This window comes from Lonchura striata, chromosome 10 (genome assembly GCF_046129695.1).
Source record: "Lonchura striata isolate bLonStr1 chromosome 10, bLonStr1.mat, whole genome shotgun sequence".
In the NCBI taxonomy this organism is placed as follows: domain Eukaryota; kingdom Metazoa; phylum Chordata; class Aves; order Passeriformes; family Estrildidae; genus Lonchura; species Lonchura striata.
Genome location: NC_134612.1, coordinates 22,521,223 through 22,534,477, shown reverse-complemented (window position 1 = coordinate 22,534,477; position 13,255 = coordinate 22,521,223). Strand labels below are relative to the sequence as shown.

At 40.9% G+C, this 13,255-nt stretch overlaps 1 protein-coding gene across 1 annotated transcript in view; it reads left to right on the top strand.

Moving 5' to 3' along the window:
• The window catches only part of FNDC3B (fibronectin type III domain containing 3B), a 188,074-nt gene that overhangs the window by 58,294 nt on the left and 116,525 nt on the right, over positions 1 to 13,255 (top strand). The window lies entirely within an intron of this gene.

The following is a 13,255-nucleotide window of genomic DNA, read 5'->3' as shown; positions in this document are numbered from 1 at the left end:
AGTTGATGTACTGGTAGTTTGTCCAATGTCTTTGGAGAGGTGGCCCATTCACTCTCCAACCCACTTTCACCTTTGGAAAAGTATAAAAGTTAGAGTCAGAAAATAAACCTTCTTCTTTTTTACCTTGCCATCGCAGTGGCTCGTGTTGTGCTTTCTCATGTCCTATGGCGACAATGCTTAACTCTACAGAAAGGTGGGGATGTGTTCAAAGGCTTTTTAATTTATGTATTGATGCCTTGGCTTTATTTGAACTACAGCCTTTTATATATTCAAATAATAGAAGGTTAGTTTTCCTCAGGGTGAAGCTAAGACTGAAATTGTGTTGTTGACAAACACAGCAAATTTAGGGCCAACACAGATACCTGAGCATCAAATTTAGGTGCTCTGCTCTGAAGTACATTATATACACAAAAGAAATAGAGGTCTACAGGCTGATTTATCAACTGCTGCTCATTCCCAGTTATTTCCATTCTATATGTAGCCAGAAAAGCTTATCCACAAGATGAGTTAAGGGAATTAGGTAGCTATTTGAGCCAACTGCTATGTCAGAAATAGAACTGTAGCTATTTTCTAAGCCCAGACTGCACAGTTGTAATAGAACTTCAATACTACTACCTCTCCTCTGCTTGCAACTTCATAAACTCCTTTTGTCATCATTTTAGGAGCTGTATGGCAAGAACCATTTTGAGTATCCAATTTGGAACATTATTTTTCTTGCTTTATTTTTACTGTTAAGATAGATGTGCCAGGCAGGCATAGTGGTTAGTCTTATCTGCCTGGGTTTAGTGAGTTGCTAAAAGCAGTTTGTGCAAACGTCTGGGCAATTTTAAATGGAACTTTTTATAATTAAAAATGTAATGAGAGTCATTAAAGCAGCAGTGATTCTGTTCTAAGTACAAATGCATTTAGAGGCTGAAAAATTGCCTTTCAAACCAGATAGCCCTTAAAAGCTGGCAGCATGCAGCACTGCTGATAAGGAATGTGGAGCCCTTTCTTAGCCCAGCATACTTCCACATGGGTTTTGCTGGTGTTTGGAGCAGAGGCTGCTCTCTCCACTGATTTCCCACCCCCCTCAGTAAAAAGTGACTCTTGTACGTGTGTGGGGCTGACTTTGACTCCCTGTGGAGACAGATGATGCTTTCCCCCTGTGAGAAGTGCCTGGGAAACGTGGCCAGAAGAGTTGTGTGCTCAGTGGGGTGAGAGCTCTGCCTGCCTTCAAGGGGACCAGACACCCTCCAAATTCCTCAGCAGCCAGCGGAGCAAATTTGCCCCCTTGAGAAGGATTTCCAGAGCACATAAGTGAACTGCATGCTCTGATTCATTGTCTTTTTGAAGAGTATTTTTGAGTAAAAGAGGGAAACTATATGCTGCAAGTCTGAGAGAGTGTTAGCCAAAGTAATATCCTCCACACATGCAAGGCTGTAGAGACTCATGCTCAAAATTTTAATTGTATTTTTCTGGACAGAGATAAAGTGAAAATAGTATTTTATTCCCAAGTGCCATTTTATTTGGTTTGCTGGAATCCACCAGTGCTGTTTCATTGTACACAAGGAGCTCTTTTCTGCCCGTTTCTGACTCCTTTCCCTTCTGTATTTTACCTGTGAATTACTACATCTTCCAGTATGTCAAACCTGCATTCTCTTCATTCTTGCTGTGGATGTGTTGCTACTCAGAGCTTTCAGTTCAGTAGAGTGGCTCTTCTGTCTTGTACTGCTCTAAAGTGCTTCTCTCCCTTGTGATTTTTGTATCAGTAGAAGACAGTTTTTACTGGTAAAAACAGTGGTTGTTTTTGACTTTGGTTTGATACGAATGACCTGACCTGATGGAGAGCTGCTGCTGCTGAGAGACATGACCTCATGATGTCCTCTCCACCCTTTGCATCATTTCCCACTGTTTCCTTTGCCTGCTGCTGGCATTTGCCTGACCCATTAGCCTGGTCAGGAAGGAAAAACTGATCTTCTGCCATTTAGTCTCAGCTCCCACAGTTCAGAAGCAAAAAAGAGGAGGAGGAGGAGGAGGAGGTCAGGAGGAGGAAGAAATGAGTGATACTTCCACTTTAGTGGCATTAGCTCACAAGCCTATTTATCCAGTCACTAATTATGCACCCTGGTAGAAAAATTATGAATGTGAGTTAGGAGCATGAGCTGCGTGTTATAGGGGTTGGAATAGAAGAAGGCCATTTGTTTTGTTCAGTTTACAGATTATTTTACAATTTTATTTTTTTTTTTTACAAAATTTTTACAAATTATATTGTTCGGTTTACAGATGGTTTTAAGTGCCTGCTTTTCACTGCTTGTTGGGTGTGTGTGCCACAGGCTTTGGGTGGCTGTGAGGCATCATCACATGGGCACTCCAGAAGAGAGTCTGGGACCCTCATGTGTGTGAGACCCTTTTTATTGTTCCTTCTGCATGTGGTCTTGCTGTGGGGCTTTTGGAACCCAGCCCATAAAGAAACCATCCATTGTACTTGTGTCACCTCAGGCTTCTTTCTGCTGGGAACTAGAACTGATCATCTGCTGAACTGCCCAGAAAGAAATGGAAAATGCAGATGGCTGAGGGGCACTTGAGCTGAGGAGGGTGCTGGGCAGTCAGATGTCACTTCAGTCCTGTGGAGATCTTCTGGCAGGACTGTGCCTTTTCTTTGTCTGGGAACCATTTAATTTATTTTCAAGGAAAATTGCAGACACTTGTTGGGGATCAGTAGATTGTGCAGAGTGCACAAAGGGAGTCCCTGCTCCTCTCTGGCCTCAGCTTAGGAGCTCTTTCACTAAAGGATGCTGTGGAAATCTCTCCCTGATTTCAGAGCAATAGAAATTCTTCAGTTCAGAAACAGTGGCCTCTCCTTGTGTTGCTTGTCTCATTCTTCTGTTCAGATACCAGAAGAATCACAGCAGCCTTTGGACTTCAGAGAGCTTGGCACATCTTATTTCAAATTCAGATGAGGAATGCCAGTTTGCCCTGCTCTAGATCTTCCTGCCTTGCTTGCAGCTTGATCTGCATGCTTTGTACTTTCCCCTATCAGTGCATCCATTCTGCAGGAAGCACTTGTGGCTTCTGTAGCTGCAGCATTTTTCCACAGCACAAGTCAGCTTTGCCAGCTGTGGCTGAGAGTGCACATCTTGGGCTGAAGCCTTGGGGTGGATGCTGTGATGGACATCCTGCACCCCCAGTGTGCCCCTGCAGCTTCCCAGGCTGGCCACACCTGAGGGTCTGGTGACCATAAAAATGCCTTTTTCTTGGTCTGTGCATGAGGCAGAGAAGAACGAAATTGGTGCTTAAGTATAAACACATGTGCTATCTGTGCAGGTAGTGGGTTTTACCCAAGAGCTTTATAAAAGTGGAAATTTGGGGATTTCCAATCTGGTAAACAAAGTGGGAATTTCATCCACTGGATGTTTCTATTTGTCCTTGAATGAGAATATCTCAAAAATACGCATCCAAATAGTTTGCATATCTGTGAATTATTTTTTTTCCACGTGGCTGTTTCCCCTTTTCTTTTTGAAGTTTTTGCTACAGCCTAAAAATTGGATGTCTTGTTGGCCTCTAAGTGTCTTCTTGAAACCAGGGTGGGGCTTTTTGTGATTTTTTTTCTCAGTGTAAAATATCACCATCAACTTCACCACTGCACATGCTCTCCTATCCTGTTAACCATTGTGCTGTATCTGCTGGAGGCAGAGGGTTTTGTTACCTGGGGACAAAGAGAGGCTCCTTCGAGGTGTCTGCCAGCAGCAGGACCCAGCTCCCCACCTGGCCTTGCACACAAAGGATCACTGTGCTGTAGCTGCACAGAGTCTGAAAGCTGAGCTCTGGGGGGGAAAACGGACACAAATTCCACGCTCACGGTTTCAAAGATGCTGCACCTGCAGCCTGGTTTAAGACATTATTGTAATTGTGACTATCTCAGTAGACTTAAGACTTAGTGTTTTGTGTTGGAAATGACTTTGTGAGAGGGAATGTATTCGGTCTAACATCAGATGTGACAAGAGGGTGGTGAGCAAAAACTGTAATCTCAAGCACTGGGATGTTCCTTTGACTTTCAGTTAGTCTGTGAGCAGTGATAATAATTTACTTATTTCCATTCAGGGTTTTATCAAGGGGAGGAGGATGATCAAATTTTCCTTTAGTTAAGCCTTAAGTTGAAGCCTGAGGTGGTGATAACTTCTCAGCCTCTTGTGTGTTTATGCTGAAGTCTTGGTCAGCACTACCTTTGCTCTCAGCCAAGGCTGAAGAGACACTTGGCAAATCTCTGTGTTACCAGTGGGCAGTTGCCCTAATGCCAGAATACATTGTGATTTCCAGTGAAAAATACATACATGGCAGGGAGAAACTATTTATTTTGACATTCCTTGAAGCACAAACAGCTGCGCTCAACCTCTCTTTTTAATTTTAAAAGCACAGTGGCATCTCCCTGGATAATCAGAATTACGGCTGAGCATGAACAGCAGGGCATAGTTGTGTGCGGAGTCACTTAGCGAAGTGTTGCAACACAGATTATCCGATGTGAAACAGCTGTATTCATTACTAATAGAGCAATTTGACAAAACACCAACATGGCTTTTTCCCACAATAACAGATGTGTGGAGCAGGCTGCCTCCCACTCCCCACATTGCCAGCATCTGTGCGTCATGTCATGCTCCGAGGCGCGGCGTGGCCACAGCGCTGCCACAGTGGATGCGTTTATTTCACCCGTATGATGAAATAGTTATGTTGTGACTAATCGGGACCCGTCGGCTGGAAAATTTTAACGGCTTGGAAGGAAATCTTTCTGCCTTGTTGTTGCTTATTACTTAATAATAACGTTTTGTGGATGCGAGTGTATTGTAGCTTCCCAAGGCGCGCCAAGCACATCTGAGCTTCCTGCTTTTTTTCTTGCTGTCAGCTGCTGAACAGGCATAAAGGATTTGTAGCTCACTATGCACCTCTCAGGTTCTCCCTGAGAACAGTGGAGCTGTTGCTTAGCTTGCAGATGGGAAAATGTATATTACAGCCAAATAATGTGAGGTTGTGGACAGCGAGAGTCCATTTCCCTTCCTTCCCCGCCTACATAAGTCAATTTGTTTATTCTGTGTTTAAGTTCTCAGTAGAAGCACCTGTGATTATAGTAACTTGTTTACAATTAACCTACTATATCATAGGGGCCACCTAAACATACTAAATAGAGTCAGAAAGCTTTTATTGCCTTTGGGAAGTCATTGGCCTCTGGAGTGAGAGGAAGGGAGGAGGGAGAGCAGCAGGGACTGTGTGGGGAGCTGGGGAAGACACGTGGCTTCAGACAGTTCAGAAATAGAGCTTTGATTTATTTCTGTTATTTGTTAAAAATATCAAACGGCCCTCCTTCTTGAAATGCAAGGTATTGAATAGCAGAATGTGATCACAGTTCCTTTTTTAGAAGATAGGATACTTTGTGCATCAAAGCACAGAGAGGACAATTCCATTTCCCATGTCCCTGCAGTAATGCTTTTTTTTTTTTTTTTAATCTGACTAACATGCTGAGAGTTGCTTAATTTTTCAGATTTTTGGGTTTTGGAGAGATTTCTCAGATATTTGGGTTCCATGTCTTAGAACCAAATAATTTCAAACCCTTGATGTTCTATTAGCCTACCAATAGTTGTCAGTAAGTATTTCACTGGAAAGAAATGAAGAGCACAGAAGGTGAGAAATCTGAAGAATCTGAGAAATCCCATGGAAGCTGAAAATGAAATAACTGTGAGACAGCTTTATTTCGGGTATACTTGTTAGTCTGATGAGTGTTATCAAAGACTTGCAGTGTTTCATGGAACTCCAGGCAGTCACTGGGGGTGGATCCAGCACCTTGGTTCCCTCCAAAACAGGAAAAGCATCCCAAAGAGTGCATTGGACAATCAGAGGCAGGGACAAGGGTGTTCATGGGCACCTCAGAATCTGAAAATTTGGTGAGATGGGTCTGGATTAAGGCCTTTACAAAGAGCTGGTTTGTGTGAAGCTGGTGCAGATGCTCAGTCCTTGCTCTTTTGGCACAAATGGGGAGCACAGCCAGGAGGTGCAGCTGCTGCTCTAGACACAGGCACTTCATTTTCTAGAGAAGTAAGGATTTGCTTTTCATACTCCAGCAATTAAACACACTACAGTTAAGGTGTAAAGCAAGTTTCTTTCACATGCTGATAATTTTAGGGGCCTTTGGTAGCATTTGGTTTTACAAAAAAAAGTCCCTTCTCAGTTACTTGTAAAAAAAGTCTTGAGAGTGCAAAGAACTTTCCAACATGGACTTTTTGGGCAGCCCAGTTCTTGCTGAAACACACAATTTATGTGCAAAGGCAGCAGTTCTAAGCAATCACAGCACATGGGTATGGTGCTGGTGGGATGCTGGAGAATGCCAGGACTAAGTGCTCCTGTGGCTCTGGGAGATGAGCAGGACAATACCCAGGCAGAGCCCTAGGCAGATCAAACATAATAAATATGTGCCTGCTTTCATCACAGCAGCCCAGATCACTATCCTTAGCCAGACATGCTCTTGGCACAGGAATGCAAAAAACCCTTGTCACAAGGGAGGCTGAAAGAAACTGTCTTTCACTGTGGTCATTTTTCCCTCACCTTGAGCTTTTTCAGCAGATGTTAATAAGGCTCTAATAAAGCAAGTATTTGTTAATAAAAAAATTGATACTTGGAAGCAAAATTGTATGAAAATATTTTTCTGGTTATTCCTGCCTTCAGGTTTTATAATGCAAATTATTTTTTGGTGTTCAGGTTGCTAGGATAGCTCACCACATTCCTTCAGTAATGTGGCAAAAATGCGTCCTTCAAACTTGTTAACAAACCCTAGGCTTCATAAGCACCACTGGGGAGACAAAAGTATGTTGTTTTGAAACAGGACAATATCAAACAAACCATTGATTTTCGAGTTAGCCAGAGAAAGTAAGGAATGCCTGCAGGTGGTCTTTCATGTTTTGGTTTAGAGACCTGTTTTCAAAAAGGAATATGAGTCAGCTGGACCAGCCATCATGGCAAATCCATATTGCTGGAGGTGCCCTGTGTCCACTGTGGTGCTGGAATTTAAGCATCTCTGTTAGAGCTCCCTCCTTCACAGCATTATCCACATTCAAAAATGCATACAAAGTTTTCATGGGAGAGTGTGTGCAGCTGGAAAGCAACATCTGTGATGCTCGAGTGTTTTCTTCTGATGTCCAGCTGATGCAAATAAATGCATAGCCATGGCTGTCTTACTGCTGACTTATTATCCACGTGAGCCCTTGGGAGTTGATGGCTTTATTTTTCTTTAGAGGACAGATGCTTCTTGCATATGCTTTTTTAAACTTTGTTTAGGGTTTTGTCTACTGTCTGTGTTTTGTTTCAGCCTTATAATAAGATTATTTAAATTTGACATCCCGACTGTTCTAGGACAAGGTTTTTAGAGCAAATCCTAAGAAGTTTAATATAAACATACGTGAACCAGAAAATCCATATTTTCCTTTATTATTCTGCCAAATCTTATGTGTGTTTCCTTTTAAAGTATAAGAATTCAAACAGTAACAGTTCCTTGACTTGGAGCATAAGCTTTTAATGATATTGTTAATGACACAATGATATTGAAAGTAAGCAGCAATTAACTCCTTTTATTACTTGTCTGGTGTTTTCCTGTGTTAAGGACATGGGTTTCTTTAGATAAACCTCTGAAACTACTTTGTTATTTCAGAGTGAGGTTGGTTACTACAAACCTCCACATCAGCTTGAGTCTATAAGCTGCTAATGGATCATGATCTGTATCTCTGATTGGTTCAAAATACAAAGTAGAAGATTTCTTATAGATTCATGCTAGTGTTAAAATCAAGGATTGTGGTTTGCATTGAAGGAAAAATGCATCTGTTAAATCCAACATCAGAATACCAGACATTCACTTAACATTTGTGGGTTTATTTGCACCTTTGATTTTCCTTTTCCTTCAGCAGCTTGTTATAACCTTAAAAAATTTTAATTTTTTATAACTGTGTGCCAACAAATACTTTGCTAGAGACTGGCCTAAATCATTAGACCAAAGGAGTAGTAAATGAACTTGTTGGCAGAGCACCTCTTTTTGATTCAAGATTTCTTGTGTTGTGAGAGGGAAAGCTGAAAAGAGAGAATGTATCAACATTTGTAATGTTTTACATGCAGTATGTGGGTGTGGATGAGCATGCCACAAGATCAGTTACACACTATACATAGTATAAAAATATATAAAATCTCTTAATTGTACTGAGCCAGTCTGTGTAACAGCCTTGCAAGGGATTGTGGGGTGAGAGCTCCATTTCTCTTTAATAATGCAGTAAATGGATGTTGTCTTAAGATCATGAAATGGTTGTGGGTTGGAAGGACCTTAAAGATCATCTCATTCCACTCCCTGCCATGGGCAGGGACACCTTCCACAGTCCCAGGTGCTCCAAGCCCTGTCCAACCTGGCTTTGGACACTTCCAGGGATCCAGGGGCAGCCACAGCTGCTCTGGGCTGTTGCAGTGCCTCACCACCCAGTGAAGGTACTGGGTAATGTCTAAAGCAAAGAAAGGTATTTTTCTATTGTATGATTGTATGTATTTACCATAGCAGATTATTTATTATGCTGATGGTGGTTTCAGTGTCACAGACCCTAATCACTGCATCTAAAAAACATCACTTGTTTGCTTAAATTTGTGTCAAATGGTTTTGATACCTGTGGGGATTCACTGTCCCGGTGAAGGGGGAAGAGTAAATGTTTGTATCCTTTGTTTGTGGAAATAAAATTTTACAAACATTAGTTGTGTATGAAATAATTCAGTGTCCAGCAATCAGTTCAGTTGAATGAGAAGTTGATTCATGTGCAAGTTCTTTGATATTCAGTAATAATATTCATCCTTCTTTAATAAAAATCTAGAAATAGTACTAAAAGTGTTAAGGCTCCTTCTCCACATCCTTTGTGTGTTAATGCTGTTAATTCTCAGTCTTCAAATCTCCTTCCACCCTCAGGTTGTTGGTTGAGTTTTGTGACAGCGCTGTGTAGAATTGTTTTCTCACTTTCCAGTCTCTTTGGGTGACTAGTGAAAATTAAGGTTATCAGTTCATCTGTGGGAGGGGAGATAGTTTATACACTTCTTAGAAACATTTTATGTCTGCTTAGGGTGAGTCCAAAACCAGCACATCCTCCCTGCGTGCCAGCGGACCCACTTGTCAGTCTGTGCCCTGGCAGTGCAGGAGATGCTGCAGACTGTTTGAAATTGGTCTTGCAGCTCCTCTTTGGTGTGCTTATGAAATCAAACATAAAATTGTGCCTTAACTGCACCTGTTTCACTGGGTGTGTTATGTGGAATGACATATTGCAAAGGTATCTTAGCAGGCGGGTTCACGTTACCTGAAATCTGAGCTGATTATTAGATACTGCAAGACAAGCCAGGTTAAAGTATAATTTTAGCTGCTGCTGTAACAGTGAGTGACCCAGAAAGACTTTCTAAAATCTCAACCTCTTGATGCTTTTCCATGTTGTCTTTGTAATCCTGCATTGTCTGTTTAGCTTTTATTTCTCACATCACAGTTTTGATGTGGGGATGGTGCTTTTAACTTTTTTTCAATCTGCACATCATATGGAATATACAGATTGCCATGAAAATAATGTTATTTTAATTAAAACAAAAGGGAGCTTGAATACCTTTTGAATTCAGGTTTCTGAGACTTGATTTTTCCTGTGGAAACCATGATACATGGAGTCTTCTCCCCCAGCTAATAGCAATTGTGAGAATTGGTGCACATTCAATCTTTTATTAATAGAGCAGAGCTTTCCACCTCATGTGCTCTATTATTTTGTCGTGAAGTGGAATCTCTTCATTTCAAAACCTCTCAAGACCATCCTTATTTCACAATGTTTTATCTACACAGCCACATATCATTATTCTTGCAGTTACTTTTGCCCTGATGCTTAAATGATAGTGCTCAAGCATCCAAGGAATTCTAAACATGGAGTGGGGACAGTCCTAGGAAAAGCACTCTTGCCATGATTTTCTGTAAAAGCAAACATTCCTTGGATATTTACAGAATGGTCATAATAATTTGCATAAAATCTCTACTGAATTCTGAAATCAGCTTTTAAAATAAATGCAGATATACCCTTTTATTTACCAAAGAGATGAGGTGTTTGGTAACCAATCTGCAATTACAAAAGGGCACTGAAGTGAGGCTGCTGAATATTTAATTTGCTTAATGTACAACTGCCATTGTTAATAGCTTTGACACAACTAAAAGCTTTGCTCATTCAAAAGGCAACAATTAATCAACAAGATTAATTTTTAAATTAATTATTTATTTACCAGAGGAAAAGCCTTTTGTTCTTTTTAAAAAATAGGTAGACAATTATCTCCTTGGTGGGTATATGCAGAAGTAAGTGAGCACCTTCAAAAGGTGTTTGCATACTTATTTCCATTTTTATGAAGTAAAAATAGTTTAATATAAATAGAATTTAGGGAGAATAATTTATCTTTAATTTTTTTTCCTATATGAGGACACATATATATATTCTTTGGTTCTACTTGCAGGAAGAGTACTGCTGGGGAGGAGAGGGCTGAAAATTCAGCTAGGTGGGGGTGTTTTGTTGTTTTGGTGGAGGTTTTTCGTGGTTTGGTTTTCTTGGGTTTGGTTTTGTGTTTTTTTGTTTGTTTGTTTTTTTGGTGTATTTTTTTTTGTTGGTTTCTTTTTTTCTTTTTTTTCTTTTTTTTTGGTGTTTTTTAATGTTTGAAAAAAGCATCATCAGTTCTAACTACTTTTTGTAGGCAGCTCCTTGGGTGATTGTATTGTCTGCATTTCTCCCCCCTCCAAAGATGCCTTTCCCAGGGGCCTGTGGCAGGATGGAGATATCCCACAAAGATGCCATACAACAGCACCTGGGGAATTTTTGGCTCCAGTGTTTTGCCCTTTAAGGCAGCTTTGTCACAGAGAAGACTCTGACATCCAGCAGCTCCTGGGATTTGCCATACTTATACCATGCTTTGGAAATCACCCTGCTGCTGCATGTGTAGGATTTTTGCAAATCACTCACTCTGTCCCATGCCTCAGGAAAAACAGGAAACCTAACAGAAGGGTTTTGTAATTAAAAAGGGAATGTTTTTGACATCTGTTAAGTATTCTTGCTGAGCAAAGTAACAGTCCTTTATGGGGCTCTCCCAGCTGGAATAGGCATGGACATGGGTATCACAGGTTAGTGCTAACCCAGGACAGACAACCATTGGTAACTTCATACTTTGATGATTAAAGGAAATAGCTGACCTTTTAAAACAGCACTCGGATGGAACTTGTGCTTAACAAAACCAAAAATCATCTTGTGCCTGGTTGGAGACACAAAAGAAGAGAACCTTGAACTTGGAGAAACTGCTGATCAAAGACTCATTTCCAAATTTGTTTGAGCTGCGCTTGTCTCGTGACACTTGAGAAGGGGTTGGTTTGTTGGGGTGACTGGAAGTCTGACTGCCTGGTTTATTTAGTAACCACTGACCCAGTAAACATTCCCAGTAGTCAGATGGAGGGGATGACTCTTCTGGGGCAGCCTGTGTGTGCTGGGGGAACCTTGTGCCACTGGGGTGGGAACCTTTGGAGAAGACGATGCCTCAGTGCAGTCAGAGCACTTCCCAAGCCTGGAAGAGGATTTTTGTTTTTTAAATCCTGCGATCACATAGAGCACCTCTTCTCCTGAAGTTAAGAGTCCTCACAGACTTATCATGGAAGTAAATTTTGAGAAGTTTAAGTTGAGGATTATTGATGCATTAGTCCACCAGGATGAGCTTGCACTGCTTGTGTTGGAAAAAGTTTCCAAGCATTAAGAAAGTTGGGTGTAGAAAAACACATCTTTATATACAGGAGTAATTGAGCAAATGTTACTGGGATCAGTCTCAAGGTGGTTGGATTTTCACAGATTTAATGCCAAACTCTTAAACCCTCTGGGTCTTCTTAGTCTGGTCTCTACCCCATCATGTGAAATCTCACTTATATTGTAGTATATAACATTTATGTTGTAGTATACAACATTTGTATTGTAGTTCAGACTTTTTTGCTTGACCCAGTTGTTGAAGACCTCAATAACCAGTGAAGTATTTCTGGGGAATGAGAAATATTTGTGTGACTGGGCTCCTGGATGGAGGTTTTCTGCCTGTACTACATGATCCCACTCTTAATGGTGTTCTCCTGCCACCTGCAAACTGCCTGGCTATCATCAGCTGTTATTTGTTAAGAGCTTTTTTGTCGTTTGGACCCTATTTGTTACTAAAATTGGTATATGGCCTGTAAGATTAGTTTTGATTATTTTATAGTACAAATTCCTTCAACATTTATAGATTCTGCCTGATTTACTGCAGCGTGGCCAGTCCCCAGATGGTAGAGCATGGTTCCCTAAAGCCCTGAAGTTATCTGATTATAATGGTTTTAATGCTGATCATGAGTAGCACTGGTACAAAGTATCCAGCTATACTTTTGAGAGCTTAAAAAGATCTTTTTAATAGGCTTTCTTACCGGCAGTCTTAAAATCAAATAAAGCAAAAACAATTTCACTGTTCAAAGACAAATTCAGGCTGGGTACTTTTTATCCAGTGGACTTCATTAAATGACTGTGTGCTGTTTGATCATATCAAAAGTGACCTGCCAGGTTTAGGAGCTCTTGTAATGGCAGGAGTATTTAGAAGCAGTGCTTTCAAGAGAAAAGTTGCCTTGCCCACACTGTTTGCCCTACATCAGAGGAAAACTGAGAAGGCAGCAGGATTAAAGTTACAAAAATGAAATGTCTCAAAGATTCTTAGACTTTCCCTGGTACTCTGGTGCATTCCTGTCTTTCTGTATAAATAATTTGCACCGTATTAGCAAGTGTTGAAACAAATTGTGGCAGAAGAAATTTCCAGGTGTTTTCTACCTGATATTCCTCACATTCTTTTCATGCCTGGTGGGTTCATAAGAAACTGGCTGCCATGGAGTAATTAACAGACCGTAACTCACTTAACAGACATGAGTAGGAACCTTGTACTATGTAAATGTTCCTCTTTATTATGGTATATTTCTTGCTGTTTGCATGTCTTTGTTTTTTAATTCTTGTGTTTTTAAAGAAGCCTTTGTAGGCAGAACTCTGCAGGCTTACGTGCAGCATTAAAGCTTTTCCCTGCAGAATTAAATAATAGAATTATTTAGGTTAGGTGGATCTCCAGAGGTCATCCCCAAAGCCAAACAGAGCAGGTGCTCAGGGACTTCTCCAGCTGAGTCTTGAACATCTCCAAGGATGGAGATTCCACAGCCTGTTTGGGCAGC